This window comes from Elephas maximus, chromosome 23 (assembly GCF_024166365.1).
Source record: "Elephas maximus indicus isolate mEleMax1 chromosome 23, mEleMax1 primary haplotype, whole genome shotgun sequence".
Classification (NCBI taxonomy): Eukaryota; Metazoa; Chordata; class Mammalia; order Proboscidea; family Elephantidae; genus Elephas; species Elephas maximus.
The window spans coordinates 18,290,723-18,310,019 of NC_064841.1; the positions used below are offsets into that span (position 1 = coordinate 18,290,723).

General features: G+C 41.8%; 1 protein-coding gene across 13 annotated transcripts in view; it reads right to left on the reverse strand.

Annotated features, from left to right (window-relative positions):
- The window catches only part of ZBTB38 (zinc finger and BTB domain containing 38), a 172,697-nt gene that overhangs the window by 96,444 nt on the left and 56,956 nt on the right, over positions 1 to 19,297 (reverse strand). For 9 of the 13 annotated variants that reach the window (XR_007515103.1, XR_007515100.1, XR_007515101.1 and 6 more), the window contains one exon: positions 2,096 to 2,161. The exons of 1 other annotated variant lie outside the window; for it this stretch is intronic. The gene's annotated coding sequence lies outside the window, so the exon portion shown is untranslated. Of the gene's footprint in view, positions 1 to 1,157; positions 1,492 to 2,095; positions 2,162 to 10,345; positions 10,398 to 19,297 lie in introns of all 13 variants that reach the window. 3 more of the 13 variants (XM_049867527.1, XM_049867523.1, XM_049867522.1) reach the window with 3 other exon arrangements.

Sequence of the window (19,297 nt, forward strand, 5' to 3'; positions counted from 1 at the left end):
ATGGAGGGATCAGGGAAAACAAGGGCATAAGCATTTCCTGGTTCTCAGAATTTCTAAAATACCTTTTGTTTCCGTGGCGCTGGTGAACTTGTGATAGTGAAACTGTACCTTTGTACACAAACCTTGGCTAGCATTTTGGAGCATATTACAAAGAAAACCTTAGTTTTGACAGTAACGAGTAAAAAGAAGGAAGGGAAAAGCTCTCATCGTGCAAGCTTTCTCTGTAAGTGTAGAAATATGGCTTAATTTTTAAGACTTAAAGCTCACATTTAAAAACATCTAAAACCAGTTCAGACTCTATATGAGAGGAAGAAGAACTGTAAAAACTTCATTAAACATTTGTTTCTTTTTTTAAAACCTTCTTTTGCATATCTGTTGTTGCATTTTTAAATAGGATTTGGTTACCAAGGAAACATGTTCTGGCCCAGTGTTAATTCGAAACTAAAATATATTTGAGAAGTTATGCTCAAAGGAAAGAGCCCATGAAATTATTTTGAAAAGTGCCGAAATTTGGTACCTATAGAACCCCAGCTGTTTGTTCTGAAATCAACCATTCTAAAGGCTCAGTGAGGCTGTTTCTTCTAAGAGGGTCATCTATATTTAATATTTCCCCCTTTAAAAATTGTAAGTCCTCAGTCCTTCAAATAATAGATATACAAATAATGTATTCACTCTTGTATATCACCTAAAATTGATTTGGGAAGCATATGTCTTTATTTGAATCTTTAATACAACACGTTGAAAGACCGCTTTTTAAAATTTAAATATTTTTAATGTTTCTGGTGAAGCCTGTTTGCGCAGGTTGAAAGTAGCTCCAGATATCCATTTATTTTTAGTTTCAAGCTAAAATGAAGCCGAATCAACAGACTTTTCAAAAAATTCTTTTGTTGTCTAATGGCGCCACACCTATCATATGTATGAATTTTTTCAAGAAAAGAAAAATCTCACTTTTATAGCAGAGTCATTTGGTAAGTTTATAAAAGCTACACATTTATATAGTGTATCAGTAGGAGAGGCTATCTGATTTAATACCTTCCCCCCCAAAAGATTACAACTGTCTCATTTAATTTCTGTTTTAAAAGTGCTATCTTAATCCATCTAATGTTTTTGCTGCACGGCTCCAAAAAAATCTATAAAACATGCAAATTTCAACCTACCTGTATGGATAACTCAATGCAGTGCTAGCATGACAAGACACTCAGCCATTTTTATGTAAAGCGATGGAGACCAAGTGATTTCTCCGTCTTCTTGCTCACAAGTTTTAGATGCAATTGTCACCAAAAAAATCATACGCAGAGCAGCTTGAATGTACTGTGATCACGAGAACTGAATTTATCAATAGGAAGACAAGATTGAAAAAAGAAGTTTCTCTCATCCAAGGTTTCTCTGAGGCTGCAACCAAGGAGGTGGTGTGTTGAATTTTTTTTTCCCTTCCTCCTCTGAGAGTTCAAAGCCCGGAGCTGACCACTGCAAAGGCCACTGTCACATTTGCTGAAAATCAAAACCACGGATACCAGCACTGAAAACACAAATTTGAGAACCCGAGTGGTTTGCACGCCATGGAGTGCCTAGGAGTTAAAAATAGATTCCACCTTGCCTCCTACCTGCATAATAAATATGTAAGTTTCAAGTGTTTAATTTGATATTCACATTAATTAACAATACAACATACATTATTGAAAAGACAGCAAATGCAGGAAGAAAGGGGAGACACCATCTGGTAGCAGAGTTTTGTTGTTTTTAGGTTTGGTTTTGTTTTGGCTTCATTAAAAAAAAAAAAAGGTAAAATCCTATTTTGAATGTGATGAAAAGCAAACATCCAGAAGCAAATGAATCGGAACTGAAAGGTTATGTTGAAATATCTAAGGCTGTAATGAGGCAAAAACAAGCCTTCGCTACCAGATGACATGGCACACAGAGCATTTACATACTCACATCTGAAATACTAGGCAACGTGTAATGAATTCTATACACAGCAGGCTCGCACAGCCCAAGCACGCCTAATCCTGCCTGCCATCTTAGGCTCGCGGAAGCAGGGTACGCATTGCATGCAGCACACGAGCACTGGGGAAGGAGGAGGCAAGGGACAGCTCACCTTAAATGCAGTATCTGATTAATGTTGTAAGTGACATTGCATATCAGCCTCAGAGTCTTGGTTCAACTGGGTAGGAGGGAACAAAGAAAAATGTCATCAGCTGGTGATGCAAGATGAGCCCAATCACTAAACACTGTTTAGCAAACTCCAAATTCTGCCACCAGACAGTAGAAGGCATTTCATACACTTTAGCAGAGCTGCCGCACAATGATGGTGTCCTTCTGCTTCTGAGAATCAAACAATCCTTTGGCTAAGGAAGAAAATAAGCTGGGATGAACGCTGTCATATCCTCCTCTTGAAGAAAGCTTTCCATACAGTAGGTATCTGGTCCAGGATGCATTTTATAGACTGTTAATTTCATAGAATTGCTAACAGCAAAAACAACAAAAACTGTTAAGCTATTGCTAAGTAAAGAATAATTCTGAAGAAGGGTATAGAATGTCTAGGTTATTTTTCAAAATCCTAAACGGGGCTGGCGAGCTTGTAGAAGAATGCACCATCAGCTGTCTGTACCGATGCTATATAGCCTTCAACCACAAGCAGCGTGCATGCATCCTGCTAAATGTATCTGCAGAGCAGAACGGCAGATACTTCTCAGACAGAATTTTATTAAAATGTGGATGAATTTTATTAAACTTAAGAGCAGAATAAAATCAGTACAGAAAAATAAGTGGGTTCTGAGTTCCTTCTGGATGTATACCTGACTGTCATAAACGATAAAAGCTGTCCTTAAGATACTGACCTAAATAATGCTAAGACTTGCAGTAGCGACTGCACTCGCTGAGAGCATAGAAAATGCAAAAATGATTTTTCTCCCCCCTCCCCCTGCAAAAGCTAAATTTTAAAGCAACAAGCCATGAACAGGAACACTAAAAGGCTATAGATAGAACATACTGGAAGAGAAGAAATCTATGTTGTGCTGAGAGGCAATGTTTCTTTGTTTTACTTTGAGGCTTATCTTAGCCATGCTTGCATGATGACATTGACATCATGGAGGTCAGGGCTAACACTGGGGTGCTATCCATTTTACGAGAGAAATGTTTTCTGAAAATTAAATCCCATCTACTCAAACACCAAATTTCATGTCTTCTTCCACCCTGCCTCCTTACCCCCACTGCTTAAGATTGATGGGATCTGGTCTGGCTGTATGTAACAGCCTTCTGTAACGACTCCAATACATAATGGTAAGGAATTAATTTTTTAAATAAAAACCTTCAAGAATTCTTATGCACTCCCTTTTCGTGCCTTCCTATCAATGCACACGCCTGCACACACACACACACACAAATGCATACTCACATACACACAATTGAAGTTCAAATTGCAATGAAATGTTTAACATGTGGAACAAAAAATCTGGAGAGAACAGAGCTGCTTATTCAGGATTTTTGAAGAAATGCCTAATAAGCAAATACTGTTTTGCTACAAAACCAGTGTCATCATGTCCCCAAAGAGAGAAAAACAGCATAGCTTGCTAGAAAAATTTTCTACAGACTCTGCCGGCAGGTAAGAAAAACAAAAAAGCATTTACTGTGCTGTATAAAACAAGAAGCCTTTTATTTTTAAGGAAATAAGACAGATTCCTTTCCACTCATATTTCTCTAGCTACAAAGAAACCAAACCCACCCCCACCCTCAGATCCTGGACATAAGCCAACATTTTTATAAAATGCTATGATACTGATTTTGAACATATAATATTTACATTTTTGTCTTCTCTCTTCAAAAGTCTTTAATTGCCTATTGCATCACTGAATATGCTAATGTTAATTAATTTTAACACAAGTGCAAACACGAATTAGTATTTTCTGGGGTTGCTGGTTTTCCGGCGCCTCTATCTTTTAAAAGGGCTGGCTAAAAATAATCAGGTTAGCAAAACATTCACATTCCCCAGAAATTATTTAAGGGAGAACATGTATTCAAACGTCTTCACGTTACGTACTAGACTTCACAACTGGATCTTTGTTCCTAGCTCTCATTCTACCTCTTTCCCCAGAAGACAAGTGATTTTTTAGCTTCATGTGTGGAAAGTACCTGGCACGCCTCTATTCAATACACTTTAAAGTCCCTGAGTCTGTTGTCCAGATGATCGGTCATACCTGAACCACGCCGAGTCCTCTTCTCTTTGGAGCCCACCTCTCCCCTACAAGTACTCCAGAAATAAACATGGCTCTAACAAAAACAGTCGCTCCTAACATCAATGGTGGAACCATCTTCCCCACCCCCACAACGCTGCTCCAGGAGCTCTGGTTAGCATTGACAGCGACGGAAAATTAGAATGGAGTGTCCTTAGGTCAATTCCTCCTTTACCTTGGGGGTTGAGAATCAGAGATACTATCATGCTGAGTTATAGGTATCAACTTCATATATGGTCATCTGTAAAGCCAGGTCCTCGGACTGAGCAGGCTGAAGGAAACACGTGGGCATTTGATGCTCTGTGTCTGCTGTGATATTCTCCATTAATGATATTTGAAAGCAAGCCAGAAATTAACATTAAAATACTCAGAAATTATTATGGGATCAATTCTGACCACACAGAACAAAGTAGCTTCCTCCTCTGTCTGAGATCATAAATGACAGTGACGGCGAAAGTAATCCCTATAAGGCCCCCAAGAGATGAGTGACTAGTGTTACATCCTTTTTGCAGGGACAGGGTGGTGAGTGTGGTCAGATCCCCTACCAGTGCTTGTAATGCCAGGATGGATGCCCAGTTCACCAGGTCAAGTGGTTTTCACACCTCCCTGTGGGGTTCTCTGTCCACCCTCCGTCAAGCTAGCCTAAGAGCCGCACGCTGGTTTGTTTCGGGGCGTTCCAAAACACTTATTGAGCAAACGTGGCACATTGACCAAACCTGCTTGTGTTCAACAAATGTGAACTGTAGTTGAAAGTATTCAGACGGATGAGCTTGTTTAGGCAGACATTCTCAACTCGTAAATCCTGTTCCGTACTTTTTTAAAAAAACCATGCTCACGCCTGAATTACTTAAGCTTTGCCATGATTATAAGTAGCAAGGGTATGCATTTATCTATGACTTTTTTTTAAAAAAACTGTGTGCTCCCCATCAACCTCCTCAGGGCATATTTGCAAACATTAATTTAAAAGACAAATCCCTTTCCACCATGAAAATTCCAACCTGTTTCTGCCACTTAGACAAGTCCAGCACGGGGAACCCAAAATAATCTGGCCAGAGTAGGCTGCAGGAGGACAGAGCCTGCAGTGAGGGGCACTTCTTTCACTGTGATTAGTGTTCTGACTTGCTCACAGTCTCCTTAGATGTTCTGCAGTGGGAGCTTTTCTATCCCCCCCAGTCCTGTGGGTTAAAGTTATGCAAAGTACGTAATTCAAGTATGAACAAAGTTTGACTCTCTATGTTTTAAAAAATGTAAAGTCAGAGCACTGAGTTCCAGAAGAATCCGTGCTTTATAAACATTTGGATCAGTTTGTGTGTTTGTTCAGTGTTTACCCCATTTGCTGTTTTTTTTTTTTTTTTTAAACAGTGGTTTCCTTTCACACCAATATAGATAGTCAACATTTGTGGGTAAATTTATTATCAGGTTAGACTAGTCTATGCAACATTAAAAAAAAAGCAGATGTTTACCAAATATAAAATGTATATTTATTCTTAGAATTCTGAAAGTTTAAAAATTTTTGAAAGGTTGGTAGTATATAGTATATATAGCATATTCAGTCATGAAAACAACAGGGTGGCTTAATTTATCAATGATAAAAATACCTTTGGATGATATTTTAGCCACAATTTCGGTAAAGTCCAAAGCTACTTTGAATGTCTATATCTTGCCTAGAAATCTGGGCAAGAACTTCTGCTTTCTACCTTGATCAGAACTAAATGTCTGTAAGAAACTCATTGCCATTGAGTCAATTCCAACTCATAGCGACCCCACAGGACAGAGTAGAACCGCCCCATGGGGTTTCCAACGAGCAGCTGGTAGATTCGAACTGCCAACCTTTTTGGTTAGCAGCCGAACTCTTAACCACTGCACCACCAGGGCTCCAAAAGTCTATAATAGGCACCATTTATTGAGCAGCTACTACATACTCAATGTTTTAGCTATATTATATGATTTAATTCTAACCCAATAATCCTGCAAAGTGGGTATTAACTGCCATCAATTTTCAGTTGAGGAACTAATAGAGCATACTAGTCACACCATTAGGAGTCCCTGGGTGGTACAAACAATTAACAAGTTTGGCTGCAAACTGAAAGGTTGGAGGTTCAAGTCCACTCAGAGGCACCTTGAAAGAAAGGCCTGGCGATCTACTTCTGAAAAATCAGCCATGGAGCAGTCCTACTCTGGTACACAGGGGGCCACCATGAGTTGGAATTGACTTGACAGTACCCAGTTAGTCACACAGTTAACTGGTAAATAGCAGAGCCAGGATTCAAACCTAAGTTCAACTGATTCCAAAGTCTGGGTCTTTCCTTCAACCTTAAAAGGATAAAACCACCTACATCCCCACTCCAACTCTCGTGTCAGGAGTCTTCTTACTGTGCAGACACCTGGCAGAGGGGAAACCTGCTCCCTGGAGCCCAACTCCCCCTGTTTATTCAGTCTCTACTCCCCAAGTCCCAAAACTGTGGGCACCTAGGATACCACCAACCGGAGAGAGGCTGGGGGCCAGGAAGTGAAAAAGACAAGACAAAGGAGGAGGAATTAAGTAGACCATACTGGGAAGTTAAGGTAGAAAGTAGAGTAGTAAATTTTGGTGGGAGATTTGTTCTAATTTAGAAATGTTTTATAAGGCAAAATAAATTGAAAAAAAAAACTTAAATTTACATCTGAGCAAACTCCTTATAGGTAACAATTAGCAAAGTCTAATCTTTTCACGTTACAGATGAGGAAACTGAGGCTGGGGTGGTCTGATGATTTGTGCAAGGTCACACACTTAATAAGTGAGTTTATCCACTCACTGTATTAAAAATTACAGCTGGTTTCCTTTATACCTAATATATGATCAATATTTGTGAGTAAATTTGTTATCAAGTTGTTAAACTATTCTAAATTGTCAGTGAAAGAAACATCAGTGTAACAATCAAGACAGACCTGGTTTCAACTCATATTTTGACCACTTAATGTAAGTAAGCACTATGGGCTTCTTCCTCAATATAAGAAATCCTGGAGGCATAGTGGTTAAGAGCTATGGCTGCTAACCCAAAGGTCAGCAGTTTGAATCCACCAACCACTTCTTGGAAACTCTATGGGGCAGTTCCACTCTGTCCTATAGGGTTGCTATGAGTCGGAATTGACTCGATGGCATTGGGTTTTGGTTTTTTTGATCTCTTTAATATATTTTAAAGGTGAATTTTTTTTAAATCTAACTTTCAGATATTTTCCTCAACCAAGTTTACTGTTTTAAATGCATCATCTTAATGAATGACTTTATATTAACATCTATATGTTTTACCCCTAAGGTCGCTTCCGGGAGCCCTGGTGGTGCAGTGGTTAAGTGCTCAGCTGCTAACTGAAAGGTCAGCAGTTGGAACCTACAAGCTGCTCTGTGGGATGAAGATGTGGCAGTCTGCTTCCCTAAAGATCACAGCCTAGAAAACCCTATGGGGTAGTTCTACTCTGTCCTATAGGGTGTCTATGAGTTGCAATCAACTCAATGGCAATGGGTTTGGTTTTTTTTGGAAGGTCCCTTCCAGGACCCCAGGTGTGCCAATAGTTAAGTACTTGGCTGCCGACTAAAAGGTTGGTGGTTCAAATACACTAGCTGCTCCGTGGCGGAAAAGACCTGGCAATCTGCTCCCATAAAGATTAGAGCCTAGTAAACCCTATGGAGCAGTTTTAGTCTGTCATACAGGGTTACCATGAGTAGCAATCGATTCGACAGCACACGATAACAAGGTCCCACCTACCTCTGGAAGTTTGTGATTCTAAAAATCTACCCCAGCTTGCCTTCTTGGTCAGTTAAGGCTTCTTCAGAGCAGAATTGGGGGGCCATCTAGACAAAGGCTTAACTGCTTTCCATCAAAGGGGGTTGGTAAGAAATTGCAGATACCCTTTGTAACACTTTCATGTTTTTATGTAGCTACTGATTACCATATTTCATCAATTTGAAGATTTTCTTTTTCAAATTTCAGCACATCTGAGAATTGGATGCCTGTTACAGTCTTGCCATTTTAACTGGCGACATTTTTTTCTTTTCATAAAATAATGGTGTTCTTGAAATTAATGGCATCTTGCAAAACTTGGAAGCAGCCAAGATGTTCTTCAATAAGTGAATGACCAACAAACTGTGGTACATCCACACAATGAAGTATTATTCAGTGACAAGAAATGAGCTATCAAATACTGCTCCGTGAAAGAAGCCAGTCAAAAAAGTTATATACTGTATAATTCCAGCTATATGACATTTTGGAAAGTGCAAAACTATAGAGACAAGAAAAGATCAGTGGTTGCCAGGGGTTCGGGAGAGGAAGGCTGAATAGGTGGGACCCAGGGTGTTTTTAGGACAGTGAAATTATTCCTGTAAGACACTATAACGGTAGATACATATCAAGCATTTGTCAAAACCTATAAAATTGTACAACACAAAGAGTGAACCCTGATGGGAACATAGAGTTTCCAAGGAACTATAGATGTTAGTTAATAACAACGTATCAATATTGGTTCATCAATTGTAACAAATGTCCCACAGAAATACAAGATGTAGGAGAAACAGTGCAGGAGGAAGGGGGTAAATGGAAACTCTCTGTATTTCTCCACAATTCTTCTGCAAACCTAAAAGTGTTCTAAAAAAGTATTTTAAAAACCAACCAAAATTAATAGTATCATGAATTTGATGAAATATAAAAACAGCATCATGTTTCTAAAGAGATATGAACACATGACGTACTTTTTTTATAGCCAAGTCTGCTCTGATCTAAAATCCACCTGTTCTCTTGGAAGAGGTGGACAAAGAGCTTTGTCTTTTTTGCGTCTTGAGGGGAGTCCCATTTGTGTATGGAACTAGAAGAAAGAACCGTGGAGGAGGAGCAAAAAGACTCTGGTGCTACTGAACAGCTGTGTAATCTCTGCCTGGTCACTTCCTTGGTCCAGGTCTCCTCGTATATAAAGGAGATGGGTTGGATTAATTAGGTCATCTCATCGTGAGTTGGAATTGACTTGATGGCAACTGGTTGGTTGGTTGGTGTGGCGCAGTGAGTTACTTAATATGGACCTTCTAGCCATAGTCTTTATGACTCTCACACAGTGACTGGGTGGGACCATGCAAATAAGGTATATGGAAGCCTAGTGAGGCATGGTGATTGGTGCTGTGTGTTAGATTGGCTAGGTCATGAGTCTCAGTATGGTGTGGTTATCGTCCATTTTGTGATCTGTTGTAGTTATCCTAATTATCCTCCATTTTATGTACTGTAATTCCTAACCTCTGTGTGTTAATGAGGCAGAACTACTGTGGGGTGGCTCTTGAGTCACGGCCTTGCAGGAGGGCATGACTCAGGTCCCACTCTTACTCAAGTCATGCCCTTCCCTGGGGTGAGCTCTATATCTAATGTATATATTCACATGCTCTGACGGGGCTCTTTCTTTCTCCATCTGGATCCTGTATCTGGTTCGCCACTGTCTGACCTCTGGTTCTTAGGACTTGAGCCAGTGGCCTGCTGTCTGACTTGCCAATTCTGGGATTCGCCAGCTTCTGCAGCCCCATGAGCCAGCAGCCTATTGTCTGACCTGATCTGCCAGCTTCTGCAGCCTTGTGAGCCAGCAGCCTGTTGTCTGGCCTGCTGATTTGGGTTTGTCAGCCTATCTGTGACCCATGGATTTGGGACTTGCCAACCTCCATAGCCGCATGAGCCATCTCCTTGATATGGTTCATGAGTTCTGTGAGACATTGAAGCGAATTACAGAACCCAAAGGCAGGAGGGAGAGTACCAAGGAGAGGGGGAGTAGCTGATGCTAGAGATGACAGAGTGTTAGAGCAGTTTGGAAAGGTGGGCATTTGGGAGATCTTCAACCTCCGCCTCCTAGGAACCTGCTTTGTGCTTGTCTTTATAAAATAAAGTATTCACTCAGTTGGCTGGAAGGTCCCTTCCAGATTCTAGATCACACAAACCTATAATTTGGGGGCAAGAATTTAGCTCATGGTCTCCATAATCTAGGTCATTTTACAAGAGTAGAGGTTATTTTTAATAACTTAAACATTCATATAACAAAGCTTTACTGTTACAATTTTAGAAAATAAAGAACAACTCAAAGAAGAAAATACGAGTAATTTACAGTCATCTCACCTGCAGCCAAGCAATGCTAACATGTTGGTGGGTCTTGCTTTCAGTTACTTTTCTATGGATATACAGAACAGACACATATCATACATATGTACATATATACACACATTATTGTTGTACAAATATAGGATAATACTGTAAATGAGTTTTGTGATTTACATTTTTCATTTAGAAACATACTGTGAACACTGTCCCATGTCACTAAATCTCCTTCTATTGTTTTCCTAGTTTGAACTCCAGGAAAGAAGGAGTCTAGTCTATGAAATGAACCTAAAATTGGCCCCAAAGGCCTGGAGAGTATTTCACATTCTATTTATCATGTTTTAAATCTCATCTCCTTCTGTGAGAACCGATGTTACTTTCCGTTTCTGCTATCGTAAACAACGCAATGATCATGGCCTTGGAAATAAATCTTCACGCACAGCCTTGATATTTTTCTTCAAAAATTTTTAACTTAATTTTTAATTACAGAAGTGTTTCATAATTTCTCTTTCTAAAAAAAAAAAAAATTAACATAGAGATGAGGCCGAAGTCCTTTCTGACAGGACATCTTTGTTCCTTCCTAATGCGTTTTGCATAAGCAGAAAATGGTTTTTTATGTGTGTGCATTTACGTAAATGGTGTTGTATTATATACAGTGTTCTAGGATCACTGAGCAATAAATTCCTACAAGTAGATTGTTAAGACAAAAAATACATATATATTTTAAAATTTAGACGTACAGTCAAATTGCTATCCAGAAAGACTGTACAAATTTACCCTCTGCCAGTGGTGAGAAAGCCTATGTCCCTACTGTCTTGCTAATGCAAGAATTATAATTTAATTTACATTTCCTGATTTAATGGGTAAGAATGCTTCTTATAGTAGCTTAAAATGTGCAGTTTTTTTTTTTTTTTTTTAGGGGGTTTAAATTATTTTTTACCTGCTTATCGGGCATGTTGTATTTATTTTGTGATTGAGACCAGTGACTATTAACTCCGTTTTATAGATGAGGAGAATGAATCAAGAAGTCAAAGGACTTGCCCAGTGTTACGCCAAGAGCTTGACTCCAACTCTCCCCCCTCTTGGTGTATGTAGCCAGCCGACTGTCTCCCTTCATTGGCAGTCATTTTATATGCCAACATGATGGCTCTCAAAGGGGCTTTCTAATCAACTCTATCCACCCTGCCTGGGGACAGGAGAGGAGGATTTTCTTGCTCAGTGCTCACGAGACTGTGGGAGGAAGGTTTGAGTGAAGGGACATGCCAGAGGAGTTTGAAATCCAGGAAGCCTTCTCCAATTCTAAGACGTGAGCTTTCTTACTTCCATCCATTACCATCAGTGTAAGACATGGGAAGACCACACCTGAGGGCATGGATTGGGCAGCAAACCTAGGGGACCAAACTACATTTACCCTCCAGGAAAGAGCTGGAGAAAGAAGGGAAACATGGACCATGTGGTTTTCAGCAGAGAAAAGGTGATATATGACTTAGGGTCATGAGGGAAACTGCAGTGCACACCATCTTATCCTTCCCTAAATCAGCTCAGACCCTCCTGTGGGAAGAATCTCAGTGGTCTCACCACCATTATCAATATCATTACCTCAGCTCTAGCAACAGAATCATTCCTGCTTTCATTTCTCAGTGCATTTGAAACATGGCGCGAATAATGACCTTTACTGCCCCTGGAGATCCATGCTTAATCACACTTTCATTTGCTGCCATGACTGCCTGCTACTCTCCGAACCAAGAGCAAGTAAAATAACAGGGTCTTCTAGATCCCGAACTGGCAAAATATTCAGCAAGAAGACTGAGTCTCTGCTTTCTAGAGGGATTGGCAACTAGGTTGGAACGGGAGGGTGGAGATGCAAGTGAAGATAGAGGAGAAAGAATCCTTATAGATAGAGCTCTCCATAAGATCCATCTCACATAAGGGCAAAATCCTCTCTTCATTTCTTTCTTCATCCCTGGTAACAAATGTTCCAAGACCCTACCTGGGAACAAACTCTTTCGCTTCCTATTCTGTCAGATGAATGACTCTGCAGCTCAGAAGGGCCACAGCCATGTATCCCTTCTTAGCCAGAGCAGCCTAACCTCAGTGGGTCTTAACCTTTCTTTTGGACTAAAGAGAAAAGCATAATAAATTTTGTGTTGCAATGAACTATCTATCTTTCTCTATGGCTTGCCTCTTGCAAGATCTTTATCTCCCTTATCACCTAGAGCATCGCCTGGTGTGGTGGAGGGGATCTTTGTGCATATGCTGTTGATTCACCAATACCAATCGTGATGGGCGTTTCCCTATCCCCACCATTACCAACAGGATCCTCAGCTTTGTATCATGAGACTACTTTCTAAAATTCAAAAACTTGTTCCATGAGTTAAGGAATGGACCTGGGGACTGAAACACCTATGGAAGTCTTCCAAGAACTTAATCGCTGGCTTACCAAGTGGAGCAACAAGTTGTCTGGCAAGCAGACAACGGTGCTTTGTTTAAATCTGTCCCTCTCAGAACAGGGAAAGAGGAAGACAGAAAAAAGAGCAACCTGCTAATGACACCACTGCCTCCAGAAAGTGCCTCAACAATTTCCTTGGGCCCTCAGTGGCAGAGCGTGTTTCACAGAAATTCAGGAGGGGAAAGGTACTTTAGATATGTCATCTAAACCCTTTCTTTGAAAGGGGAGAAAATCAGGTGTAAAGAGTGTCAGTGTCATACCTGAGGACCCCAGCAACCATGATAGAAGCCAGATTTCTTTAATGTCTAGTATTCTGTTCTTGGCAATTCCATACACTGACGCAATTTTGACAAATTCCAAGCTGTCGTTTAAATGGATACTTAATGAAGAGCTATGGAATAAGTGAATCAATGAATGGATGCCAGAATAGAGGGCTTATCATTTATTTCCCAATTCCTCTCAGAAGAAAATGTTACGGTATATTTGTTTAATTAAAGAAAAAAAATCTCAACTAAAATATAATTGTAAGCAAAATAATAAGTGATGGCCAAAATATCACCAGGGACAAAGCGTCACTTAAGAAGTATCAGAGAACCAGGCTTGATTGCTATATTAAGTCAATCAGACCAAGATCAGCCAGCTGAAGTAGCCTTTATCCTATTTGGTTTGCAAAGAAAAATCTCCTGAGTTAGCTTGAGTGGCTAAAAATAAGCAGTAGGTTTCATTTTCTGTTGCTCAGTATGGTTTTTGAAACCGAAAGGTGCAAAACTAGGAAATCCACCAACGCCCACTTAGAGTCAGCAACTCAAATTTTCGCCCTTCTAGCACACCACCCTCACCTCCAACCAGGCCCAAGAAATGCATACTTCAGTCTCTCTCACCATGGCCTCTTGATGCGTCTCCCCAATAAATAAGGCATGGCAGGAAATTAGGGGCTGAGGCCAGTCCTGGGGGCAGTGGCTTATGTGTGAACGTATTGTCAGATCCGGAAAGGATGCCACATCAGCTTCAGTACCATATGCTCGGCCTCCATCTTAGGTGATGCTGGGACCGCTCCGCAGCACAAGGCAGTGCAAGAGAGAGCCTGGATTTCACCAAGATCGGGCCATGATGGTAGTGAGCGCAGAGAGTCCTCCTTGACCTAAATGCCCACGGCCTTGTGCAATTCCACACTGCGAACGCAGGCGGCTCACCACCAGTTTCATTTCAAAACTGTTTCTCATGGGCCAAGTCTGGCAAAAAGGTGTTTGACAGATGCATAAATGCTTCCAGAGGCAGGCAGCCATCTCACACTGCAGCATTCAGCTACGGCCCAGAGAGAGAGCAGTGCTGTTCAAAGAAGGTGCTTGAGCGAATGAGACTGAAAGGGGGCAAAGAGGAGTTAATCTCCTTCCATGAAAGGAAGGGCCATTGGGTGAAGGTGAAGAGAATAATCTGTATGATGAATGGACCAGATAAAGAGCCATTCCAGACAAATTACTGTGCAGGGGTGAGAAGGACGATTTGTCCTAGATTCTCAACGTGAGGCCATTTCTTAGATCTCTGAGTCTTCACATAGCTTTGAAGTTACAGTCTCAGGAGGAGGAAAGGAATACTTAAGCTTCGATTCGACTGGAGATGGGCTGCCTCTGAGAAGCAGAGGATGAGGCCAGAGCCACTGGGGACCCCGTAAAAGGCCAACCATAAATAAAACCAAAAAAACCCGTTGCCAGTGAGTCAATTCCGACTGAAAGCAACCTTACAGGACAGAGTAGAACTGCCCCATGCCGTTTCCAAGGAGCGCCCGGTGGATCTGAACTACTGACCTTTTGGTTAGCAGCTGTAGCTCTTAACCGCTACGCCACCAGGGTTTCCAACCACAAATAAGAAGGGAGCAAAATAAGCAATAGGGGTTGCTCATAAAAGACAAGCCAGTGGCTGAATCCCCCTTCCCTGGGGGTGGAGACTCCCCCCTGCTGTTTTGTTTAACTTTTTTAAAAGTTGCTTTTAGTAACTTTTTATTCTGAAATAATTTAAGACTCACAAAAAGTTGCGAAAATTGTACAGTAAGTTCCTGGATACCCTTCACCCAGCCTCCCCCAATGATAATACTTTACCTAACTGTAGTACATTGTCAAACCCAAAAAATTGACATTAGTACAATACTATGAACTCAGGTACAGGCCTTATTTGGAGTCCACCAATTTCTCATGCACTCTTGCGTGTGTGTGTGTGTAGTTCTATGAAATTTTATCACATATATAGGTTACAGAACTGCTCATTCCCTCACCACAAAGAAACTCCACTGTGCTACTCCTTTGTTTTTACACCCTCACCCCCGGCAACTAGTGATCAGCTACAACTCCATCACCAGAATGTTGTCACTTTGAGAATGTCATATAAATGGGATTATACAGTATGTAACCCTTTCTAATTTTTTTTTTTTTTTTTGCTTAACATAACACCCTTGAGATCCTTTGAAGCTGTCTATAGAGTGTGTGTGCTTTTTTACTGCTGAGTAGTATTCCATGGTATGGATGTATCAGTTTGTGACTCATCTGCCCACTGAAGGACATCCGGCCACTTTCCGGTTTTTAGCTGTTACAAACAAAGCTGTTAGAAACAGTTGTGTACAGGTTTTTGTGTGAATATAAGTTTTAATTTCTCTAGGATAAACACCCAGGAGTAGGATTGTTGGGTTTTACGGAAGGTGTATGCTTGATTTATAAGAAACTGTTAAAAACTATTTTCCAGAATGGCTGTACCTTTTTACATCTCCACCAGCACTATATGAGAGAACCAGTTTCTCCACATCTTCATCACCATTTGGTAACATCAGTATTTTTATTTTAGTCGTTTAATAGACACCAAAACCTAAACCCATTGCTGTCGAGTCAATTTTGACTCCTAGTGACTCTGTAGATAGGGGCTCCTTTTGATAGTCCACAGCCAAGTGGCAGTGAAGTCCGGGGCCTTCGAAGATTAGGTGAGGTGACCTCAGAGATCTCCCGCTGTTCCAGCTTGGGCTATCTAGCATTTAGATGATAAACCCACTGCCGTCAAGTCGATTCCGACTCATAGGGACCCTATAGGACAGAGTGAACTGCCTCATAGAGTTAGATGCTGGAGCATCAAAATGTTGGAAAATATAGCAGTCTCTCTTGATGTGCAGTGAGCCTTCAGGTTTTCCCAGCTGCTCCTGGCTGCAGTGGTAGGACATCACCATCTCGCCATGCCAGGACTCTTTGAGGCAATGCCTCTAAGTCCATGGGGTGGGGAAGTGTCTTGGTTTCCTAGTGCTGCTGTGACAGAAATACCACAAGTCGGTAGCTTTAGAGAACAGAAATTTGTTTTCTCACATTTCAGGAGGCTAGAAGTCTGACTTCAGGATGCGGCTCTAGGGGGAGGTCCTTCTTTATCTATTTCAGCTTCTAGCCGCCGGCCATTCTTAGGCTTCCTGGGCTTGTAGATGTATCTGCCTCCATTATCGTCAGATATGTCTATTTTCCCCCTGTGTCTGCATGCCTATGTGTCTAATCTGCCCTTTTCATAACTCAAAAGCGAAAAGATTTAGAATCCAACCTACACTGGTATGACCTCAACTGACTGACTGGCTATATTACACTAGATTGCATTATGGAAAGTGATTACATTACATTACATCCACAGGTATATGGGTCAGGATTCCAACACGTATTTTGGGGGGGCTTAATTTGTTCCGTCAGGGAAAAGACAGAGTTTGCCTGGTCAGGGTCCTCAGGTCCATCCTGCTCGTGACTGATGTCCTTCTTGGCTGATTGGAGACACAAGTTTCCACGAAAGTGTGTGTTCGCAAGAGTCCGGGACCAGAGAAGAAGAGGGAAGAGTTTTCTCTGTTGACTGGTATAGCTTTGGCCAGAGACAGGTGAGGCTGGAACCACAGTAGTAGCACTTGTCAAATCTTAGGATCCACTGAACACTTTTCATTCTTGGACATCTACGCTATAATCATTCACAACTCTCCAGCTGTATGTGAACACCTTGTCTGGATGGATGTCATGGAACTCTTATTTCTACCTCCTGGGGGGTTAGATCTGGAGGCACTGATGTCACCACCCAAATAGACCTTCTTGGCCCAGAGATCCAGGTCCTGTGAGCAATTAGAACTTCATATACATATCAGAAGATGTCTCGGCTAAGGAAGTTGTGTAGGACATCAAGAAGATGAATTTGCACAAGTCAAATAGGATAGTGATGACTAGAACTGCTTAGAAAGTCACCCTCCATCTGTTGTACCCTGATTCAAGGGATGTTGTAGACATTCCCAGAATCCATATTCATTATTACACTAGTGTCACATTTGGACCAGGAGACAAAGAATCAAGAGAGAAGCAATCCTAAATGGGGATGGCCATGAGATATCAGAGACCATGCAGAGGCGGTGAAGCTGGGTGATCATAGGAAAATTCCCTGGTACTGAAGTGTGCACGATGGGTACAGCTGAGGTTCTCCTTTGGGTTCTAGCTCTTGTGCTTTACCTGGTGCCATCTAGGGGGGATGGACAGAGATGTGGGCATGGAGGGATCTAAATGGTAATTTATAGAACCTGAACTGGGGACTGAAGGTTGCTGAGCAGTTTGTGGACACAGAACTTGAAAGTCAAATAACGCAATGGTGGCCCTCCAGAGTAGAGGCAGAGGAATGAGCGGAAGGACGGGGCAGTCATATACTATCAGGTGATCCATGGGCATGGTCTGATGGGTTCAACAGGGTTATGCAGAGGTGGCACAAACAGTTAAGTGCTCAACTACCAGCTGAAAATGTGCCTCGGAAGACAGGCCTGGTGATCTGCTTCCAAAAGGTCACAGCCTTGAAAATCCTATGGGGCACAGTTTCGACTCTGACATACATGGTGTGGCTATGAGTTGGAACCGGCTGAGGACAAGTAACAATGATAGCAACATGCGGACGGCATGGAGAGTCACGCTTCCTCTTAGAAGGTGGTGAGAATCTTAAAATGTTTGGCTGTTATTTGTTGGCTCTGTTCTCTGCTGTAATTGTTTGTTTCCACTGTTCTCTATATTTCCATTTTCAGGTCCCTTTCCTCTGGCCCATCGCTCTTCCTTCAGCCAGGTGCTCCTAATGACCCACTATCAGAAGCCTGTCCCACACACAGCACCTTTCAGATTTAAAGAGGCAGGCACCTGCTCTGGCTGTGAAGTTACGCAATGGGACTCCATCCTTGAGGATAAATCCACTGCACCGCCCCCCACCTCTGGCTTTGTCTTCTCTTTAACTCATGCCTGCCTTGGCCTAAAATTTGCCCACAAATGTGAGTCTTGCACTTGCCCTGTTCTTGCTCCACTCCCCGGCTTCTAACTCTGGACCTCACCTCCTAGTCTGCTCTTGTGGCTTATATCTTGCAGGTATTCTCTCTGTGGCTGCTCTATGCCCTCCTAGGTTTAGCGTCAGTGCTACCACCTCCAGGCTCAGGGCACACAGTGATATGACCTCATTAGGTGACCAAGATGGGCACCTATGCCTATCATTCGGTCTGGGCTGCCTACTTATATCCTGAGGTACGGCCTCGCCTATCAGAAGGCAGTTCCTTGGCTGAGGCAGGGGGTCATTTCAAGGGTTAGTCTTCTTGCTGGTGCCTTGTGTCTGGTACCCAGAGGCTATTTGGGTAGATCTGAGCCCTCTGTCTACTGAAGTTCTAGTTCTACCTCTGCCATTAAATCTCTGGATGACCCAAGGAAGTAAGTGAGCCATTCTGGGTCTCATTTATCTGATATTTATAGTAAGGTTTCCTGACCACATAGCTGATCTTTCTACTTGTAATGCTATTCCATGATTAAGGGAAAACCTAAATTCAGAAGCCAAAAAAAGCCTTTCAGTTAAATTCTAGTTTAGATAGAGTAGTTCCGGGTGTTTGCTGAATTGACTCAAGTATATTAATAGTTCTCAAGCTTTAATGTGCCTAAGAATTGGGTGGGTGTATAGGGTCACTGGATCTCTGGTGGCACAGTGGTTAAGAGCTCAGCTGCTAACCAAAAGGTGGGCAGCTTGAATCTACCAGCCGCTTCCTGGAACCCTATAGTGCAGTTCTACTCTGCCCTACAGGGTGTGTATGAGTTAAAATCAACTTGAGGGCAACAGGTTTTAATGGGAGCCATGGTAGCGCAGTGGTTAAGAGCTATGGCTGCTAACCAAAAGGTTGGTTGTTCAAATCAACCAGCCAGTCCTTGGAAACCCTAAGGGGCAGTTCTACTCTGTCCTATAGGGTCGCTATGGGTCACAATCGACTCAAAGGCAATGGGTTTGTTTTTTTTTTAGTTTTAGTTTATAGGGTCATGAGGAGTTGTTGTGGCATAGTGGTTAAAGCACTCAACTTCTAACCAAAAGGTCGCTAGTTTGAAACCACCACCTGCTTTGAAACCACCAGCTGCTTCTTGGGAGGAAGATGTAGCAGTCTGCTTCTGTAAAGATTTACAGCCTTAGAAACCCTATAAGGCAATTCTACTCTGTTTTATACGGTCACTATGAGTTGGAATCAACTCAACGGC